Source organism: Mus caroli, chromosome 3, assembly GCF_900094665.2.
Source record: "Mus caroli chromosome 3, CAROLI_EIJ_v1.1, whole genome shotgun sequence".
NCBI lineage: Eukaryota > Metazoa > Chordata > Mammalia > Rodentia > Muridae > Mus > Mus caroli.
This window is the reverse complement of record NC_034572.1, coordinates 61,263,976-61,273,744: the sequence shown is the minus strand read 5'-3', so window position 1 is coordinate 61,273,744 and position 9,769 is coordinate 61,263,976.

Sequence of the window (9,769 nt, the reverse complement as noted above, 5' to 3'; positions counted from 1 at the left end):
GATGGATGGATGGATGGATGGATGGATGGATGGATGGATGGATAGATAGATGGATGGATAGATAAAATACCACATGCAAGGCATAGCCTCAGCACCCAATCTGTTCTACCTCTAACATGAGACAACACCAATCTTTCAATGTAGTCTTACTGTGTTGTGGATGTGAGCTCCTTCTGGCTGGCAGTTACCTCAAATGCAAGGTTCTGTGGTGGTATCTCCACAAAGAACTAAGCAAATGACAATATGCAAATCCTAGGCTTAATGGGTGAAGAGGCAACTGACATAGAAAGAGCAAAGCAACTCCCTGAAGAGAGCAGATGAAAATCACCTTTTAGGCAGGAGGTTAATGCAAATGGAGGGCAATGGAAACTTGTTTTTGCTTTCCCCTCCACATTCAGAAGTATTCAAACATAACACAAAATTATTTGCTCTGTGCCCAGGTGACCAGCTTCCCAAGAAGCTGCAAGTAGTTTTACCCAGAGCCACTTCTTCATAGTTTGAACGGATGCTAATGAAACTACATTCTGGTTAATAGACCATCTGCTACTTTCTGTGTTGCAGAGAGGGAGAGCATACATTCTCTCTGAATTTACTCCCTGCTAGCTCCAGGGAGACCATGGCTCTTCCTGGCTTGACAGCTCCAGCATGGCCTCTGGCTCCTGCATTTTTCTCCTTGTCTCTGAGAGAAACACAGAGGTGGCAGGGGAGCTGCTTAGAGATCACTACTCTGTCAAGGGAGGCCATTTAGGACAAGAAGAACTCCTCAGGGGATCTACCATCTCCCCAAAGATTGGAGCCAAAGTATACATCCTTCTTCCTGCTACCACAGGAGAGTGGGCATAATGAGGTGCCCATTCTTGGAAGAAGGATCCATTATGGGCAGCATTGTATAAAGATGGCATAAGCATTCATAAGTCAGAATCTCTCGGCTTCAGTGAAACACTTAGGTATTTCTGATACCTAAACTTTCTAAAAGGACTGCTATAAAAATCAAAAAGCTATTCAAAGGGGGGATGGAAAAGGCAGAGGGTGAGAGAACTCTCTTCATCGTTAAAAACACTTGGGAATCACTAAGATCTCTAGAACTTCCTAAAGAGTCACACTGCTATGAGCTAAATTATAATATTCAACATTTTCAACATTTCCCTAATCTGTGTAACACTTTTTACAGAACAGCTATATCATTGGCATGCTGTTGGCTGGGAGTGGCAATACCCAGCCAAAAATATCTCAGGCAATGTAGACCACTAAATATTTCACACAGCCACCATCACACCTAGCAGAGCTTTTTCTTACTTAGCCCAGGGACTCCATAAGCCATAGTGCTGGTGGAAGACTGAGGGTCTGCTGGTGTTTTCTTCATGGGAGCAGACCTGGAATAGTTGACCATCATTATCTCAGACAGCAACATACCCAGAGTACAAATACGACAGAGGTCTGTGGGGACAGGCCTCTCTGTCCTTTCACCTGAGAGGAAAATCTTTCCCGGACCCCATCAGAAAGCTGCTGCTTGCCTAGCTTTACCCCAAAGTAGGTCTGTGGGGTTGAAAACCTGGGGGAATGTCTGGATTTCCTAGGAGTCTGTAGGGAAACATAGGCAAGAGTGAAGGGGATTTCAACTCAGCAGGGTGAGGCAGCCAAGACCCAAGCTCCCTTGGGGCTGTTGTTCTAAGCCTCCTCACAGTGGGGTGTTGTGACAGCTCTGCTTCCCTCTGAGCTGGATATGTTCCCACAGGACTCCTATGTCCTAACCCTGACCTCAGAATGAGACCTTATTTGGAAATGAGATCATTGCAGATGTACTTGGCCAAGATAAAATCATACTGGAAGGAGGTGGGTCATGAGTGAAATATGACTGGCATCTTTATGAGAAGGAAAACTTGAGCTCAGACACAAAGGCTGTGGGAATACAGAGGATATATGGGCAGGGGGAAATGTCCACTCAAGAATTCCAGCTAAACCCCCAGATGTTAGAGGCAAGAACTGGAGCATGTTCTCTGTTTGTCCCTCAAGCTCCTTCCCACCTCCACAGTCTACAAAAATGAATCAACTCTTCCAACCCTTGACCTCAGGTTTCTAGGCTCTAGAGTCTATCTTCACCTTTGAGGTGACACATCTTGTGACTGTGACATCCTGTTATAGATACCATATCAAAAGTCCTTCCTTTCCTACATGAGCACCAACACTTTAGGTGACAATCCCCTGACTTGTTCCCCCTCAAGATGCATAAGAATCCTGAAGTGGAGAATAGACTGTTTCCAGGAAATAAATGAGGATCAAGCAAGCATAATCACTTCTTCTGATGGATAACCAACAGAGATACCAACAGAAGGATCTATACCTGATACTGATGGCAAAACCAACCAGCACAGCATTGCCTTCTCATGAGAAAACAAGCCATTAAAACAGGGACCTAGGCTCTAGTCAATGGAAGCCCAAAGGGAGCCTGGAAAGAATCAGAGACTTGAGGCAACACCAGCACACACATGGATCCATGCCAGACCCTTACCATTCATTTCTCCTCTCATCTCACATTTTCTCCTTTTACCCCTTTTCCCTGTTTGATAAAGAGCCATGTCTAGCTCTCCACATTGTCTCCAAACAGTCTGGCCTTGTGGATGCCACGCTGTGGGGGTCACAGAAGGCTTTGCACTTACAAAGGCCTGGCATGGGTTCAATGTGCGGCTGTTGCCATCTTGGAATCTTTAATGTTTTAAAGAAAGAACTTATGATCTTTATCCTGCAGTAGGCTCTGAAAATCTATCCCTTATCCTCTCTTCACTCTGAAATGTACATTGAATTACAGCACATGTCTAAAGCCAAGAACTGATTACACTTTTGAGATTCATTAGATCATTTCTTTAAGGAAATGAACTGAGAGCCCTAGCTGGGAGTGTCAACAGGTAAAGAATATGCTGACTAATGTGGCACTCCTGGGCTGTGGCCACTGTCTTTCAAATTGTGGGTTACAACTTTTTTTCCAACATAATATTTTTATTGATTATTTGGGAATTTCATACAATGCATCTGATCACACTCACTTCCAAATCCTCCCAGATCAATGCCCTGTACCCTTGTGCTTCAGCCCCCTGCTAAAAAAGAAGGAAGAGAAGGAGGAGGAAGAGGAGGAGGAAGGGGAAGAAAGAAGGAGAAGAAGAAGAAGAAGAAGAAGAAGAAGAAGAAGAAGAAGAAGAAGAAGAAGAAGAAGAAGAAGAAGAAGAAGAAGAAGAAGAAGAAGAANAGAAGAAGAAGAAGAAGAAGAAGAAGAAGAAGAAGAAGAAGAAGAAGAAGAAGAAGAAGAAGAAGAAGAAGAAGAAGAAGAAGAAGAAATACACCAAGTCCAATTTGTGTTACCCATATACTCATTGAAGCACAATCAAATTTCCAGTGGCCAGCCCCTTAAACAAACTGAGTCCTCCCCCACAGCATCACCCTGCCAGAAACCATCAACTAAGAAGACTTACATTTCTGTATACCCCTCACAATTTTTAATGGCTCTCTTCAGTGGCTTCCTGTCTAGACTATTTTGGAGGGTTGAGGGAAGATTTTTGACAGAAGCCTTCAATGTCTCTTATTCTCAACTGTGAGTCTGCAGTCATTGATACCACTGCAAATAAAAGCCTCTTTGGCTGTAATAACCAACAACAGCAGGAGTCATGGACTCCCACATGGCTTATGGCAACAGCATGAGACAGGGACATCCACACAGTCTCTGTCAGCAGCACAGAATATGGACCTCAACAGGGTCTCCCATGATGGGCTGCAACTTTCAGTGGATCATTAGATCACAACACTTACTGAAGGCCAGCATGGTTTTAGAATAAGAGGTTAGAATGGATAAGATTATATCAAAGGCACAGAGGCAGAGTAGAAGTCAGAGAAAGCTTTCTAAGTGTTATTTCAGTTATAGAAGCTCAAAGCTTAAATTCCTCTTTCTGGAATTCACCTTTAAAATGTTTCAAAGCTATTGCATAGAGACTCTAGATTCTAAATTGAGGCAAAGACCACACCCAGCATAGTTTTGCTGGAACACCACCATGCCTGTCTTTTGTGTGCTCTCTCTGGATGCTTTTATCCTACAAGGTCAAGCTTGAGTTTTTGAAACAGGAGGTGAAACTACTTTATTTTCTGGCCCTTTTCAAAGAACGTTTGCCATAACCATGTGAAATGGAGCTCGAAACAGATATCTGTTCTTTTAAAGGAAAATAGAGGCATGGTTTTGAGAATAAGAATACATAAACCTAGAAAAGAAAAAAAAATAAAGTGTTTTATTTAACTACCTAAAAACAGACCATCTAAAGTAGATATACCCAGCCAATATGAGAAGTCAAAAGCCCCAGGGGACACAATGTAAGGATCAGGAAGCCCAGACTGGGTGGGTAGTGTATGAAGATATGAGAAGGGGCTATGGACTAAATGATGACCATGCTTGTCCCAGTCCTCACCAGGCATCTCCAGTAGACACAGCACGCAATCTCCATGAAGCTCTGCTCCTCCTTACATGAGTGACTGAGACTTCTGGCAGTCTTTTGGAGAGGCAACCATGTCCGGATCAAGTCCTGCTTGGGAGTGCACCTTATCCTCCTGCTGAGCACTTCCTCTACAGTGACATCTGTGCATTTGGACCAGGACCACCTGGGCCCCAGTTGCCATCTCTGCCTTTAGAATCTTCCCAGCTTGTTAGCCCCCATCTCTGCCAGGGGAATACCCTATATGATTCAAAGTGCACAGTGTCCCCCAAGTGTCCTGGGGATACTTCTCCTTATAGTGGGCATAGCCCAGGGTTGACCCATCAGTCCTCTGAATCTGTCTATGCTTTGGACCCTGTGTATCTGTGCTTTCATCAAGATCATGTTGTCACAGGTACTCAGTCTGCTCTCTACCATCTCCTAGGTTCTCCATGCCATACCACAGAGGCCTCTGGCATCATTATGTCACTATGATTTTCAACACACCTGATCTTCAAAGCTAGTGGGCCCTGCTAATATTCTGCTACATGGTGCGAGCTAAGAAGTGGCTGTGCCTTGTCACCTGAGGCTTCCCTTCATCCCTAGCCCTCGGTTCATTTCCCATCCTCTTCACTGATGGTAGCTTCTATGATAGTAAAGAGTCAAAGCAGCCTGTGCAGAAACATTGTCATGGATTTTCTCTGGATAGAAGAGACATGAAATTAGCCTGAAGGAGTTTGTTTTACAAAATGAATGCAAAGAGATGGTTTCTGGGTATGTTAAAAAAAATAACAATTTTCCTGGACAGAAATAAAAAAAATCCATAAAACGTGTGTGTGTCTACTTTCTATCCAGTACTCTAAAGGCCCACTGATGAATTACTTCATGTTATAGGGAATCGTGAAGTTTGTACTTGTAAGTCACAATTGAATAGCCACCTGTCTCACCAAAGTCCTTGCAAAATGTATTTGTGTGGGTTTTTACGCATGCTACCTGTTACACAACAGTTGTCAAGTGTTAACTTTGGGACTCTGGTGCTGACCATCCCAGAACAAAGCTCATTTATAGACAGCCCTACTGAAAAGCTTCTCCATGTTCACACAAAGTTCCAGCTTTCAAATGCCACTAACATCTGTAGCTCTGAATTGGTAGAACTTTCTATTAGTACAAATGCCTTGAGCCTAATACTAGGGTCTTTCAAACATTTCCCATGCTAAGTCAAGTTTATGACTCATCCTAAGTCACATCACGAAAGATTCCAAATTGATGAGTCCGTACAAAGGAGGATTTGGCCTTGTGGGTGTGGTGTGCTGGGATATATATGTTCTCATCACTTGACCTGTATTTTTATATCAACTCATAAATGCTTTTATATTATACAAAACAATAACCTCTTTGGTTTTATTCTGTAAACGTGTTTATTGAGCTATGGTTAATGCGTTAAAAAGTTATTTGCAGTAGAACATGTCAGTGCATTTGATAGGTATTTTTCTCCCTCAAGGGATGGCTTCAAACAAGTAACTAAGCTTCTCTTTTTCATTTTGGTACTGTTGCCAAGTTCTCAGGTTCCTGGTGTCAGATCTGAGCTTCTGGCCTTTAGGTAAGAGAAATATTACAAAGGACCAGAAACAAAGGAAGGTGACTCTGCTTAACTCTCAGTAATGAAGCTCTCCTTGTCTTTTTGCAAAACTCTATGTCAAATTCTGCCTGTCCAGCTTAAGGAAGAATGGCCAAATTAAGCTCATGTTTATTAATTAGCTCATTATATTTATAAGGCAGGAAATAAGCTTATTAAAGAGAAGATCTGGTCCTTTTGGGTCCCAGACTTAACCTTTCCAAAGTCACTTTTTATGGAGATCAAACAAACAGTCTTTCCATCAGACCACCAGAGTCAAAAAAGCAGTTTATAAACCCAACTGTAGTAAAAAGTAAAAAAGAACTGAAAACAGGAGCTACAATTCATGTACAACACTCGTATCTATTTCTGAACTGCTCCTGGCATTTGCATCGAATCTGAGTTGATTCAGTATCAAGCTTAAAGATCATTTGCATTTCTGCACAAAACCCCAGCAGGTTTGAGCATTGTATCCATCATGATGCATGTTATCTATGTAGCTCATTTGCATGCAAGTACTAGAGAAGATCCTGTCACAATGTGCACATACACCACAAGAGTTTCCTACTTCTTAGCCCTGCATACAGTCAGACACATCGCTGACATTCAAAATAAAAAAGCTCGCGATGTTGACCGTCTTCAGCTGTGGGTTCTTAGGTACAGTCCCTGGCCTATCTAAATTACATGTTCTTGGAAAACAAGCCTGAGTTTGGAGTAAAGAGAAACAAGATTGAGGGGAATCAGAAGGCCCCAAGTTCAAATCTCAAGGAGATGGCTTGCATGGTGTCTTAGTTACTTTATTAATGTTATGATAGTAGGCTATGACCAAGGCGACTTATAAAATATAGAGTTTGTTTGGAGCTTACAATTTCAAAGAGTCAGAGTCCCTGACCATCATGATGGGGAGCATGGCAGCAGGCAGCCAGGCATGATACTACAGCAGTAGTTAAGAGCTTATATCTTGAGATGCAAGCACAAAGCACAGAGAGCTAACAACGGAATGGCATGAGATTTAAAATCTCTAAGCCACCAGTAGCTCACTTCCTAATACTTCCCAAATCGTTCCACAACTGGGGACCAAAGTTATGGGGGGCGGGGGGGCGTCCTCATTTAAACTGCCACAGGTGGGCTACGAATGCTCTCTGTGAAAGAAAGATAAAAATATCTACTTTAGAGTTTTGAGGAGTAAATGATGTATTTATGTATGAAACACTTAGAATTTGCTAAGCATTTAATAAACAGAAAACACCCTTAAGATACAAACTCTTTTGTCCTAGTGACTATTGTCAGAAAAGGAGAAGAACAGAGTTGTCTCTTACAGCCTTGAATTTGACTTCCTAGAGATTTACAGCATCCACAGACTTGGTACTTCAACAGCTCGGAGGTGATAAAGTTATAAAACGCCTGCTCCCTCCCTCTCCTCCTTTCTCCCTTGGGTCCTTGGCTTTTTACTCAGTGATGTTATCCTAAGCACTTTTATACACTGAGCACTTGGAGCTATACAATTTAATAAGAAAGTGATCAAATTATCATAATAATAGCACCTTTGTTTAGTACTTACTATGTGCCAGACATACCTCTATTTTCATTATCTAACTGTGATGATGAGGCATGATAATAAGTTAGAAAGCACCTTCTTAATGATCTTTTTAAAACGATGTGTATATGTACCTCTGTGGGGGGGGGGGAGATGTGCACAGGTGAGTACGGAGCCAAGGAGAGGACAATATGGTGACAGATACCTTGAAGCTGAGTTAAGGGTGGTTATGAGTCACCCAACCAGAGTCTTCTGCAAGAAAGACACATGCTTTTAACCATTGGCCACCTCTTTAGCCCCAAAACCACTGTTTTTATTCTGAATGATGCTCATAGAGTCCAAATAATTGGTCAAAACTTATACAAAAGGTAAGACGACATGCTCTAGACTTTATAACCCTATGTTATTTGAGCATTCCCAGAAATTACCACGACATAATGAAGCAGCAACCAACCACTTAACCATCATAGAAGTGTGAATCAGAGCAACAGTGACCCCATTTTATACATATGGGATGACAAGTATCCTGTGATGGGAGGTGGCAGTCCAACTCCTCTGAATCAGGACAGATTGGTGCAGTCTCTGGAGTGTTCCTTAACTCACTGCACCATAGCACCTGTCTCCCTGCCAGGCTACACCCTAGAGGCAAGAGCTAAGCTAGGCTCCGCTGTTACCACAGAGCCAGCCAGAAGCCACAGTGTAGTAAGCCTGTGCTATGAATGCTGGTCATTTACTGACTGACCAGTTCATGCTTTCTCTCTGTGGTCTCACATGCCACATGTTTATCTGAGTGACATCCTCTTCTATCACTTCTAACCTACTATTTTCTTTACCCTGAGAGATCTTGCTAATACACTCCCCTCCATTATTACATAAAATCCAGATAGTCCTTAAGAGATAATGGGGCCCACTAGAAGATTCCAAATAACGTGTCCAGTGTCTTGACTAAACAGTAACAGAATGTTTACTGTTGGGATGAAAGTTCAGTTAGCCAGATCCCATTATTCTTTGGCAGAAACTATGCCTTGGGCCAGGTCATAAAAATAACTGAAAGCCATATTCAGAAATGTAGGCTCTAATTTAAGGCCAATGGGTAGTCGCTATAATTTTAAGAGGAAAAGAAGCTGTCTAGAAAGTTTATAATGGATAAGCAAGATGGGGATAAGGATCATTTATAGGAAGTTGTGCCATATATAAGAGATGCTGGTGGCTTAGCATCTAGTGCTTAGCACTAGTGCTGGAGAGAACGGATAGAGGTCTGGCAGTAGCAATAACACTGCAAGTGTACTGGCCCAGCAAGCCTGCTCCCAGGACCGTGTCCCAGGAAGTCATCATGCACATCTGTCAGGAGAGTTCCTGGTTCTTGGCACTGCTCCCATCTGGAATTGTGGTGGTTTGAATGAGAAATGACCCAGAGGCTCAAGCTTTTGAACCTTTGGTCCCAAGTTAGTAGAGCTCTTTGGGAAGGTTCAGGCAGTGCAGCCTTGCTGAAGGAAGTATCTCCCTGGGGAAAGCTCTTACCATTTTATAGCCTCACCACACTTTCCAAGCTTCCCCCCCACCCCCCGTTTCCTGCTTGATATTGGAGATTCTTTCCCTAGCTTCCTGCTCCTGCTGCCTCATCTTCCCACTATAATGGACTCTTTCTTTTCCTTCTGGGAATAAGCCAAATAAATTCTCCCTCCTATAAGTTACATTAATCACAGTATTGTAAAAGTAACTAACACTTAAATAAAGTAATTATAAGTGTGGAAAGGCTGCCCTGAGCACCACACCATGCTGGGCAGCACCCCAGGGTTCCATCTCCTAGAGGCCAGGAACTTATTGTTTTGACAACCAAGCATGTCTTCAAATATTATGAACTATGTGTGAGATGCAAAGGCTCCCCTGTGAGAATTGCTGTCATAAAAGAGCATGGTGCAGAATGCTGACTGTAATGCCATTTGGGAGGTGGAGTCACTCTGGCATCTACCACTCGAAAATTAATAGGCAAAATGTAAGGAACACCCAGCACGAGATATTAAGCAGATGTCAAACACAATGGATTAGATTACACATGCACATAATGCATGCTGTAGCATCCTGGATCTGTACACACAGTCCAAGAAGAAGAAGAAGAAGAAGAAGAAGAAGAAGAAGAAGAAGAAGAAGAAGGAGGAGGAGGAGGAG